The 12,090-nt window shown below is 44.6% G+C and overlaps 2 protein-coding genes across 13 annotated transcripts in view; both read left to right on the top strand.

Moving 5' to 3' along the window:
• MAP7D2 (MAP7 domain containing 2) overlaps nucleotides 1-2,009 on the top strand; it is an 83,588-nt gene extending 81,579 nt beyond the window's left edge. For all 8 annotated transcript variants that reach the window (XM_038135209.1, XM_038135189.1, XM_038135239.1 and 5 more), the window contains one exon: nucleotides 391-2,009. The gene's annotated coding sequence lies outside the window, so the exon portion shown is untranslated. The remainder of the gene's footprint in view (nucleotides 1-390) is intronic.
• An 8,861-nt stretch (nucleotides 2,010-10,870) lies between these two features.
• BCLAF3 (BCLAF1 and THRAP3 family member 3) overlaps nucleotides 10,871-12,090 on the top strand; it is a 29,573-nt gene continuing 28,353 nt past the window's right edge. For 3 of the 5 annotated variants that reach the window (XM_038140234.1, XM_038140242.1, XM_038140213.1), the window contains exon 1: nucleotides 10,871-10,986. The gene's annotated coding sequence lies outside the window, so the exon portion shown is untranslated. Of the gene's footprint in view, nucleotides 10,987-11,238; nucleotides 11,378-12,090 lie in introns of those variants that run through there. The other 2 variants (XM_038140218.1, XM_038140224.1) reach the window with 2 other exon arrangements.

The raw sequence follows: 12,090 nt of genomic DNA, 5'->3' as shown, positions 1-12,090 counted from the left end.
CATATGCAAACTGACTGTATCATAGCAACCACAAGTACCTGGTAAATGGAAACATTTCCTTTAGGCATCCAGAATTTCTTCATTAATACAAAACCTTTCCTGTTTATCTTTGGAGCCTATTTGCATGAAGAAAACAGTGAAAAGTGGGGCCAGTCTAGGCCATGGTAGTTATCGCTGCTGCTTACTCTCTTCTCTGCTGCTGTGAAACTTGCAGTGTAGAATCACATACCCTGAAAAGCCAGCATAGTAACAATCCATAGTAGGCTTCAGTGACAAAGCACAAAGCCATAGTCAGGTTTTTTGGAAGAGTATATTCTCTAAATAGCAAAACTGAGATCATCTAACTTGCGTAGCTGACTTGATATTCTTCTCTCTCTTTTTGGTTGACAGACGTAACAATTTCTGGAGGATATATATCCCTGTGATGCTACTGGCAGTAAAATATGAGCTTGTCACTTGAAAAAGCTTCTGCAGTCCTTGAGCACTGGATTTCAAATAATCAGAGCTGAATATAACTTGTCTTCCCAGGGAGTATGTTGAATAACTGGCTGCTTTTGGTAGAAACCAATGATCTAGAGCCTTGATGTTTCAGGGAAGACAGAGCGTGCATTAGAATTTAAGCTTTAGCTGCTAATAAAGCACTTATTTCTTCTTTAATTTAAAATTCATCTCAACACTTCACTGTGATTTTTACCTGTGCATTTTATTTTTAAATAATTCTTTCCTAAGCTTGATCATACATCCATTTAGACATCTTTTTCTTGTAAATAATGATGGGGGCTGCCCACAGTGCATTGAAACAAAGTAATATACTGTACTTTAGTTTTGTGCCTATCTTTTTTTGTCTTTAATAAGGAGTTAATGGAAACTTTTACGAGGTGTGTAATTCAAAACTGTAGCTGAAGAGGCTTGAAAAACATATAGCTGCTGGAATCAAAAGAGCCTTCTTATTGACTGTGGAGTATGGGAGCTATCCCTTTATGATTATGTTGACATTTTTAGTCACTAGTGGCACTTACCAGTTAATAATAATTAGTCTGGAAGCAACTATCAACTGTGTTTGAAATCATATTTGTGTAACACTTGTAAGCAAAGTAGGCCAAATGCCAAGTATAACCCCTTAATATATGTGTAGTATAGCTGTAGTAGAGCTGAGTGAGTGATCAGGAGGGTGACACATTAACCTTTGAATATGCAGACACTTGATTGATACCAGCAGGCTTTCTATCACACAGAGAAGTATTTTGTTTTCCTGTAGGCTCAACAAAATGGGATTTGGTCAGCAGCAAAACAATACGTGAGTGTCAGAAACACAAAGGCCAAAATGCACGCCGGGAACACTGGGCGCCCTTAACGTTCTGTAAACAGCTGTATGAAACAGTCCACACCAAGATGTACAAGCTCAGGACGTCACGTGCTGCACAGTGTTAACTTTATTTCTGTTGGTGAACCTTTATGCCTAGATCACGTGCTGCTTTGAGGATATTTTGTCCAGTACCTTATAAGAATAAATTATAAATACAACTCTCTTTGGACACTAACACCAAAAATGAGAAAACTTGGAGGGGGGGAAGGGGGTGTTTGGCTTTTTTTTCCTTTTCTTTTACCATGTGTAAGAGTTCACAGCATAGATTGACCTCAGTTGAAGCACCATTCTTGTGCTCTTAAAAGTCAGCAGTGGGAAAGTAAGCAGTGAGATGATGTGCAATGCCTAAAAAAATCATACCTACAACAACCCAGCTCTATTTATGTTAGTGTACTTCAAAGAAATACTTTCTTTTGACTGTGCAGTAAGCTGTAGCATGGTACTGTGTCTTCCAAATTAGTCCTTCATCTATTTCCTAAATAATAAACAAACAGAAACAGTTTGTTTTGCTGTAATACACCGTGTTTGACAAATGTCATATTATATTTTATTATGGTGTCATTGTATAACCTGTAGATTTCTGTATTTGCATGACCTGTATAGCATGTATAAAGGTGAAATACATTTTCATTTATGAATCTGACTTGTTTCTTAGCACTTTTTTCCCCCACAACAATATGACTGATTTAAAAATGCATGTTAATTTCTTTCATGTATGTTAATTTCTGAGGTATTTTCAGGAGGAGGGTATAATACTGAATGAAGGAGTGCTTGTCAAAACCTCAGAACATTTCATCATTGTTCCCATTGCCCATATATTTATTCGCTTTCTGTGGTGCTACCAATACACTGGGGAAGTGCAGGCTGGTGGCCAAAGAGCCTCAAGGTGACGACTCCAAATTGTGGCATCCAGAGGGCTGGTGACAGTACAGGGCCAGTTTGCAGCCGCAGCCTCTGCTCTCTGGCAAAGAAAATAAACAAAAGAAAACTTGAGAGCTGTGTTAAGCAGACACTTCTGTTTAGTGTGCAAGAGCTGCTCTGTAAGAGTATCCATGACATAAGTGCTGAACTTCTCTTCAAGCTATGTGCACACACTGCTGCTTGGAAGGTGACCAGCCTGGAGCTGCTGATAATTCTTTAGTGAAATGCAGAGGAGTTTTTTTTAATTTTTGTTTCTTTAAACCATCACGTCAGTCAAAATTGCAAATGAAACAATCTGATTTTATGATTAAGTATAATAATACCTTCCATGGTGACAGTTCATTTCATTTGTGTTGACTCCTGAAACATTCATGTTATTTTTCCACTCGATTATTTACTAAGATTGAAGGAAACAAGATGAGTATTTGTGAAGAAATTGCATATTAACCTTTATATTTGCTTTCAAATGTAACTTTTCAAATTTGGCTGAATATCTGTCGTAGGTACTCTCAGCTGAGGGGTTAAACTGCTTATTTTTGCTTTTGCTGATGTAACTTCTTCATAGCAGCACCATCCCAGTGTTTGCTGTGAATCAAGACTGTGTCATGAGCTTTACTTTGAATTTGTCAGTGGTTTTGCAACTGCAGCAAAGCATCACTATTGATTCACCCAAGTCATTGATAGAGCTTTTCTGCTGTTATTTTATACAACTATTACTAAGTTTCTAATAGGTAAATAACACCTGTGGGGTAACTGGGCATCCCAGTAGCTTTCTGATTAGGTTCAGCACTTTACATGGTGTTGCCCAAGGAAATGGCACCCAGAGCTCGCCTTGGACCACAGTGAAGGCTCTGATCAGATCTCTTATCTCCCCAGGGAGTTAATTTCAAAGTAAAATGGCATCAGTGAGGGGTGGATCTGGACCCCCAGACTGTACTGTTATCTGGTGATGAACAGCAAGAAGCAGGGGGCATCATCCTCTCTCCTTTAATTGTACAAACGAGATGTGCGCAGAAAGCTGCAGAAATAGCACTGATTGCTACTCTGGCTGGCAGGGTGGGGATCTTCTCCCTGGCATAAAGAACAACACCTTCCCCTGCTTCCCATCCCGCCTCAGCCCCAGCTTGACAGCATCTACAGCTCAGGTGTCCCTGCCACCAACTTTCCTGTTCCAGGCATTGTCAGCGTGGCACTGCAGCTCTTCTACTGCTCGAGGTGGCACAGTGGCTTTCAGCATTGATCACACTGTTTGGAGAAGCCTGAGATCCCAGGATAACTGGGCTTCAGTGCTGCACAGCAGCCTGGAAACCCTAGAAGAAGACATCCTTCTCATTAAGGTTTAAACTGTATTAAAATGTAGGTAGTTCAATATTCAAGAGCTGAAATCTAGACTCTGAGGTTTATATCTTGTTTTCTCTAAGCCTGGCCTGTGTCCTGAACAAGAGGGAACTGTCCTGTAAGTAGCACAAATGAATCAGTGGAAATATGCTGCTCCTTTTCCTGATTTAGTGACCTGTGGGACTTCTGCCTTACTTCTCTCTTCACCATCCCTATTCAGGTGCAAGGTGGAAACTGAAAAAAGTCTCTTCATTTGCTTTCATTTCAGGATAATGTTGTACAGGCTGTTGGTTGCCTCCAAAACCAGAGTGAAGAGCGGTGGTTCATCTCTGCTGCCACTGTTTATGGGTGCACAACGAGACCTAAAGGGCCAGCGTCAGTTATCTGACATTGGGGATGTTGATTTTCAGTATCAATATTAAATTCTGAATCAGTGTATTATTACTGCTGAGCCACTATGCTCAAATCTGGAAAATATATTGTACATTATGACTGAATGCAATTTTCTCTGGATTTTCTTTTTAATCTTCAGGAAAGCAGGATTTAAATTCAATCTCTCCAGAATACATACACTTCAAAGTAACAGAAAACTTACAATATTCAGGTGCATGTTTGTTATTGTTGTTAGTGCAGTAATACCAGTCCAGAACACAGTGAGCCAGAATGTTCATTTCTCCCCCACTTTTTTATCCCATCAATCATTTATCATATTCTGATGAGGTCCTACAGCTGATGAGTAGGTGATGCTGTTCACTACAATTTAACGTGTCTGTTGAAACATGGGAAGTGGAAAAGTCCTTAAAACTGCAGACAGAAACTCTAAGAGAAATTATATTTAAGCTTTTAAAACTATTACCTAAAGTATAAGAAAATGGTTTCTCAATCACTAGAATTTTAGATACTTGTTTTCCTCCCAGTGGCCTTGTTTGCTCTGCAGCTTTTATATGTTTGATGGCATTTTGATTATTCAAGACTGAGCTTAGTAATGTTTTTCATCTGGTAGGTTTGATGATTACCTGAGGCCTGCAATTTTCAGGATCAAAATATAGGCTCTGAAAGATAGCGTGTCGTGTTCACTTGGGAGCTTTAGGAAAAACAGACGTGTATCCTTGCTGTAATCAAGCCTTAATGATTTCCAGAGGAAAACCAACTATGATGCAGGAGAGATCCAAGGAATAGAAGGAGCAGTAAGCAATGAACTGCATGCTCTAGGAAGTCCTTTCTCTAAGAATAAGTTTTTAAAATAGTTACATTAATAGCTTAAACCAGCAGCTTTGCATATAACTCTAGATCTTGCTGTGCCCACAAGAATAATTTGAAGTCCTCTGCAATTGTAGGTGATTGACAGTGTACAATAATGGACCCAAGGACATAAAATTGCATAACTGAAGAAAAAAATTAATGTGTGTAAGAGATGTTCAGAATCTGGGAAATTACTCTGTCAGTATCTTTTTTTTTTTTCTAGAAGAAATGGCTCCTCTCACCAAATTCAGTAAGCAGCACAGAAAGCAGGATCAGGGCAATACCTGTAACTCCATATTAACACATCCCTTTTCAGAGTAAAAAATACAGATGGCAGCATTGTCTGAAATATCATTTTTAGCACCTTAAATACACTAAGCTGTGGGGGTTTATACCACTAAATTCTATGGAGAACTTCTAATTTTCCTGGTGTGAAATCTCAATCAGGAATAATTTTCACTCTTTTTTTTTTTTTTTCTTAGACCTCTTATCAGTTTAAATACAGAAATTCAAATGAATACAAATTCTGGCCATTGCCTGCTGAAAGGGGTTTGTTCTCTCAGCTCCTGGACAAGAACTGCCCACACCACAGCTGGCAGAGAAACAGAAGTCCAGGGAGTCTTTCAAAGACTGATTGTGTGCAGTCAGGGCAAGCACTGAAACCCTGCTGGCAACAGGTACAGCCCTGGTCAGGTGTGGCTAAAACTTCCCCAGCTGAAGACTGGGTCAGTGGTTCTTCCCTTCTAGCGAGTAACGTTTGTATTTCTGACCTACAGTTCTACAAGGTTAATTCATGCCAATGCTCTTGGGCCAGTGTTGGGCTTTAGGGCAGGTGTCCTGTAGCAAACGAAACTGCTGGTGGATTTAGCAATAAATGAGCTGATGAATGGGTGAAGGTCACAGTCACTGAAGAATGCTAAGACACTTCACACATATTTATTACCACGTAATTACTATTAAAATTAAATACTATTAAAATTCCTAAGGCGAATCAGTATCAGTCATGGCCACAATGCTGTCTCAAGCTGGATATTTTAAAATTTTCTCTCTCCTCAGTCAGACTTTCATCCTGCTGTTTTACTGCAATTTCTTCTTCTGTCATCTTTCCGTGACCCGCCTCTTGCACAAGGAAAGAATTGCAGCCTTTTTGCACCTCTGCCTTCCTCCTCACATTCATCTGCTTTGGCCTCTTGGATGATAAGCTCAAAGCCTTTGTTTTTAAAATCCTCTTACTGCACTTATGTCACACATTGGTATTAGTTCATACACTGAGATTGTTTTCACTGGTATTTTGCCAACACCCTACCAAGTTCACACGGGCTGCATGCCCAGCAGCAATGGCACATTTTCATGTGTTGTTACAGGAAAGCCACGATAACCTTATAAATAAAACACTGGCTTTGTTACGTCATGAGAGCCTAGGCTTGCTGGAGGCTCTCTTTGAAGAGTAATTCAGTGATGCTATCGGAGCCAAGTCATGCAGTTAGTCATCCTCTCACATTCCTTCAGGTTCTAATTAAACAATTACTTTCCAGCTTTCCTTAAATTTCGAGGCAAAAAAATGTAGGATGTATTTCCTCAATGAAGGAGGAAGTCGTTATCTATTGCTTTGAGCCTAGACTGGAAAAAGTGTCACAATTCCACAGAAAACTGTTACAGAAAGTTCTTATGGCTGAATTTGGGGGTTATTGCTTCATTCGGGAACATATTCTTGTCTTGTCTGCATAAAGTATTACAGATTTGAAGTTCCTTTGACAAATAACCTCAGGACTTAAACCCCAGTGTCTAATTTTTTATAAATGAAGAGAAAGAGCTGATGTTACTGTGCTGGGGACTTGGAGGTTTAGCTAATTCTGTTCCATTAAATGATAGAAATATTTTTATTACTACCATTACAGGAAGCAAGTGACCAACAAAGAATTAGGCCTGCAAAGAATTAGGCAGTTCACTCTCATTTCATCACAGGAGACACACTTTGTGGTTTGGTGAAAGCATTTTGATAAAAAAGTCCTGATTGCACTAAGGGGTAGGAATGGATGAGAGGCAGAAGAAGAAAGCATGAATGTGAAACTCCTTCAAAAGCAGAGATCCAAGTTAATGAAGCCATGCAAACCTAATCAGGAGGCATAACAAGATAGTGAAGTACAAAAGAAAACATTTCCCTTTAGGTATTATGAGAGGTTGCTTGGTAAAACCATGGTTTAACCTTGGACAGCAGTTCTTGATGGTGGATCAAAATCATCCTGTGGGTGTTGACACCACCAGACCCTTCTCTCACTGTTCCAAGATGCTTCTTCCCTTTCTACTGTCACCATCTACAGGCTCTGTCTGTAGACACCAGAATGAATTGTGTATGGCAACCAAGCCAAACCACTCCACAACAAAATTTTAATGTCATTTATCTGGTGCACCTCAGTGGAGAGCAGGTGTTCAGCAGCAGCTGCTGTGGTGGTCAGCCCTGGCATTGCAGGAAAGTCCGGGAGATGCTCCCCAGCACAGCCTGGGGAGCACTTACCTCGTTCCCTGCCTACTTCTGTGCCTGACCTTGCCAGCAATCAAGATGTGTTTTGGTTTTTTTTTTTTTAATTAGCATAATATGGTTCAGCAAAGGTCAGTGTCAAGAGTAACATTTTACGTGGAAAATTAAATGCCTCCTTGAAAGAACAGATCCGTAAGATCTGTCTGCTGTCAAGGGCTAGTTCCTGCTGTTGAATTTTAGGTGACTTCCATGCATCATTTCCAGGTATTTAGCATGCAAACCACAGTTGTGCTCTTTCCAAAGGGAATGTTTACTAAATTAAGCATTAAAGGAATATGAAAGTGATTCTCTATTCTAATGATACTTAATTAGAAATAAAACATGGAAATAGATTAAAATAATTAGTCTTAATAAGCAGTAATTGCCAAGTCTTGTGCAATAGAATAGCCTTCCCAATTTAGAGGTGAAGAATAATGATGCTGTAGAGCTACTAATAGACACTGATTTAAATATTAATTTAACTTGTAAAGTATGTGTAAGTTGTTTTTTACTTAGACTACGTGGTCCTAACCAGAGAGATCCTTGTGTGCTTGCTATCCATCAGGATAGTATCCATCCTGCTGTCTAGATCAGTTGGATCAAGACCATCTGAGGCAACTTCAAGTAGATAGGTCGATAATGAAATTTGGTAATTTGTTTTATGTCATGTAGCAGTTTATCCTATGCCCACACTGTGTGTCTGTACTGAGAGCTCAGTTTTAGTTTCAGATCTGCTTAGTTTTAAGTCTCAGTGCAGAGGGAGCTCCCTACATGCAGAGGTCAGGCAAACCATTACACCAGCTGAAGCAGGGAGTAAACCCCAATCTTTTTTACTGTTCGACTTTCTGAATCTTGATAATGAAAGGGTGGCTGCCTATACAGAGATTCTCCCACATATTGCCATAAATGGCAAACTGGGACTTCACCTTATCTGGTGGAACCACCCAGGCTGGAGCAGGTTTTTTGGCAAAGTGCAGATCAGTGGCATCTCTCTGCTCAGTCTCGCTTTCTCCATCTAAAGCTCACGGAGCCAACTCTCATCCTGAACTTCTATTAACAAAAATTCCAGCATAGCAAAGAGGAAGCAAGTGTTGTTTGGTGCAGCTTGTCACGGTAATTCTGTGCCCTATGGGTCAGTAAATCTTCTGCAGTCTATTTTAATTGAGAAAATGCTACATCTAAACTTAAAATAAAGCTAAAAATCATCTTAAAATTTTATATGAGAATTTCAAAGTGTTTTGGTGAATGCAGGAAATTCTTTTATACAGAAATCATGTGGGATTCCCTGTGTTTGAGTCCACAGAGAACCGAGCAGGATTCTGCAGACAAAGACAGAAACTGGATTGATAGCTGTGACGAGGGATCCCTCAGTCCCACCTACAGGCCCCAGGCTTGAGAAGACAGAAAATTGAAAATAATGCACTGCTGAAAGATCAGTCCTATAAAAGGAGGACAGGAAGATGTCAGCAGCTAGAAGTCCAAAGGACAGCCAAAGTTGGCAGCTCACACTGGTCATCAGAACATAAGGAAACTGAGACCATCCCTTTGAGGGGGGCCAAAAGCAAGCAACCCTTCCTCTCCACTCTCTATTCAGTGAGTATAACTTCACCCTGTTTAGGCCATGGCTTGATGACAGAGTAAATGCAACACTATAGCTCTCAGCTGGATCAAAAATGTCAAGCCTGCATAACACAGAGTGATGAGTCTGGTTCTTTTTTTGGCTTAAATTAAATTGTTTAAAAAAAATGTTGACAAGGTTAACTTGGTAAGCTTTACACCAGATCAGATATCACCTGCCTTTGCAGTTGTAATGATACTGTATCAGGTATCACCCCTCTTCCTTTAGCTACTGTAAAAATACAAAACCAACATCAAAACCATGCTTGGTCTAAAACAAAATTGTGTGCCTGCATCTGTGATGAATCAAATTTATATTAATGAGTTGATCTGGCAATACACCAAAGTAGTATTCAAGATCCTTGACCAACAGCCTCAGAGACCAATGCAATCTAGATAGCATCAGTGTCTCCTTGGTTTTGTGTGATCTATAAATTTATTTCCGAGTGGTTTTCAGCCAGAAGAAGATACTTTGTTTTGAAAGGGTTACAGTATGTTCACTGTGTCATTCTGTTGTTTATAGCTCCCGAAGGAAAAACTGACACCAAACCTGTTGGGCCTGCTGGCTATCAGGACTGGCAATCGAGGGAATTAATGCATCCCAGCAGCCTAAAGAGCCTTCACGCCACTGGGACTGATTGGATCCCAGGCAAGGAGAGTGCTGCCATCCTGTAGAGCATGTTCTGATGGGAACTCCAGGAACTTGCAAAAAGTCTTGGAGAGCTGACACCTTGCTAGGTGCCTTGACCCTCGCAGCAGCAGCAGCACCCTGGGATAAGGGAGCCACGGCTGCCTCACCTGCGGGCTGGGAGCAGCACCACAGTGGGTGCAGCTGCAGGGGCGGACCTGTCTGGCCTCGGGGAGGCTTTGGTCCAGACCTTCCTGCCTGACCCACTACAGCGCAGCCAAGACCAGTGAAAGACCAGTGATACCTGCCCAGGAAACCCAGGTCCTTGGGGCCTGCCCCTCTGGCCATCGCTGGCCCTGCACAGGAGCTGCCAGCTGCTCCTTGGGCCCAAGGGGCAGCGAGAAGGGACCCAGAAGGATTGAGTCAAACCCTTAGCCCTGCACAGGCCAGCCCCAACAGCCGCACCAAGCGCCTGGGCTTCTTGAACTCTGTCACGCTTGGCGCTGTGACCACTTCCCTGGGGAGCCTGTTGCAGTGCCCAGCAACCCTCTGGGTGAAGAACCTTTTCCTGATATCCAACCTAAACCTCTCCTGATGTGACTTCAGCTCATTGTGCCAGGTCCTGCCACACTGATCACCACAGAGGGAAGGTCAACGCCTGCCCCTCCACTTCCCCTCACGAGGAAGTCGTAGGCCACGAGGTTTCCTCCAGGCTGAACAAGCTAAGTGACTTTAGCCACTTCTTAAATAGTTTCTTCTCTAGACCCTCTGACATCTTCGTAGGCCTCCTCTGGACACTCTCTAATGCTTTATATCTTTCTAATACTGTGGCGCCCAAAACTGCCCCCAGCGCTCGAGGTGAGGCCGCCTCTGTGCAGAGCAGAGCAGGACAGATCCTCCCTCTCCCGGCTGGCGATGCTGTCCCTGACGGGCCCCAGGACACGGCTGACCCTCCTGGCTGCCAGTGTCACGCAAGGGCTCTGCTTCCTCAGGGCATTCCAGGCGAGGGGCTGCCCAGAAGCCAACACCCGGAAAGGGACAGTGCACCGCGTCCCCTAAGCTACCGCGGCCGGGACTCAGGTGCCCGGGGCCCTCCCCGAGCAGCACGGCGGGGCTCCCGGCAAGGGGCCCCGGTGTGAGAGGGGCGGCCGGTGGGCGGTGTCGGAGCCGCCCCCGCCCGGCCCCGCCGCCCCTCCCCTTCCGGGCCGCCCCCCGCCCGCCCTTTCTCTCCGCCGCGCCCGTGCGGAGCAGCCGCGGCCGGCGCGGCCGCCGGGACCCGCCCCGCCGGCTCGCCGGGCACCTGCTCGGGGCGGAGCGGCGGCGGCCGGAGGAGCGGCGGGAGCGGCGCCGCAGGCGGTGAGTGCTGGGCCGGTGGCGGCACCGCGGCCGCGGCGGGGCCTGGTAAGGCCCGGCTCGGGGGCGGGGGCGGTGCCGCGGGCAGGGGGAGCCGGGGCTGCCGCGGTCATTGTCCCCGTCAGCGCCGCCTGCGCGCCGGGAAGCAGCGGGCCGGGGTACTCGGGGCTCCGTCGCCCTTCGCCGCGCCCACCGAGGGCCGGCGGTCGGCCCGGCCCAGCTCGGCCCGGGGGAGGTGAGCGGTAGTTGCCGCCCACGCTCCCCGCTCTGGCCCGGGCGCCGCTGGCCGGTGGCAGCGGAGCTGCGGGGATGGGAGCTCGGCGGAGACTGTGCTGCACCATCCTGGGTCTGCTGACGGCGGGGTGGCCCGGACACTCGCCCCGCGTGTGTGCCTGTAGGTACAGAGCGTGTGTGCCTGTAGGTACAGAGCGTGTGTGCCTGTAGGTACAGAGCGTGTGTGCCGTGGGGCGGTGCACGGGGGCCGTCAGGAGGTTCGGGAGGGCCGGGGACAAAGCGCAGGGCAGGGGCGCACGCCCGAGTCGCCGCGGGGCCGTTGGCCGTGCCCCCGAGCCGGGACTGTTCCAGAACACCCGTGTGGCTGTGAAGCCTCTGGGCCGGCAGCACCGCGGAGCTGAGGTCGCTGCTCGCTGTTACTGTAAGGACACCTTAGAGGTGAGCAATGCACAAATACCAAGAGTCCCTGTTTCCAGTAATTTATATCTTGTCGCACGCAGAACCACACCAGTTAAAGTCTTCATAAAAACTTAGATTTTGTGTAACAGTCAGTTATGCAGCTCAGTTTCTGTATGTCTTTGGTTTAGTTTAATGTATTTTCTGGATTGAGTCAAGCCAAAGCAAGATGAATTGATGCCGATTTGAAGAAATATGAGGGGATTTGAGACTTCTTTAAGTAATTTAGTTGATTATGCACAATTTTTTCATACACATCTGAGTGGGCGGTAATGTCTGGTAAGGAGCTGGTGATAGCAGTCTCCTCACTTGGCTCAGCTCCACCTAGGACAGCAGCACCTAATTTCTACTGCCATCCTTAAATGCCTCAAGTCCTTATAAATATAGTTGAGATTCCTGAGTTATAAGGGTTTAAAA

This window comes from Motacilla alba, chromosome 1, assembly GCF_015832195.1.
Source record: "Motacilla alba alba isolate MOTALB_02 chromosome 1, Motacilla_alba_V1.0_pri, whole genome shotgun sequence".
In the NCBI taxonomy this organism is placed as follows: Eukaryota; Metazoa; Chordata; class Aves; order Passeriformes; family Motacillidae; genus Motacilla; species Motacilla alba.
This window is presented reverse-complemented; position numbering and strand designations above follow the sequence as displayed.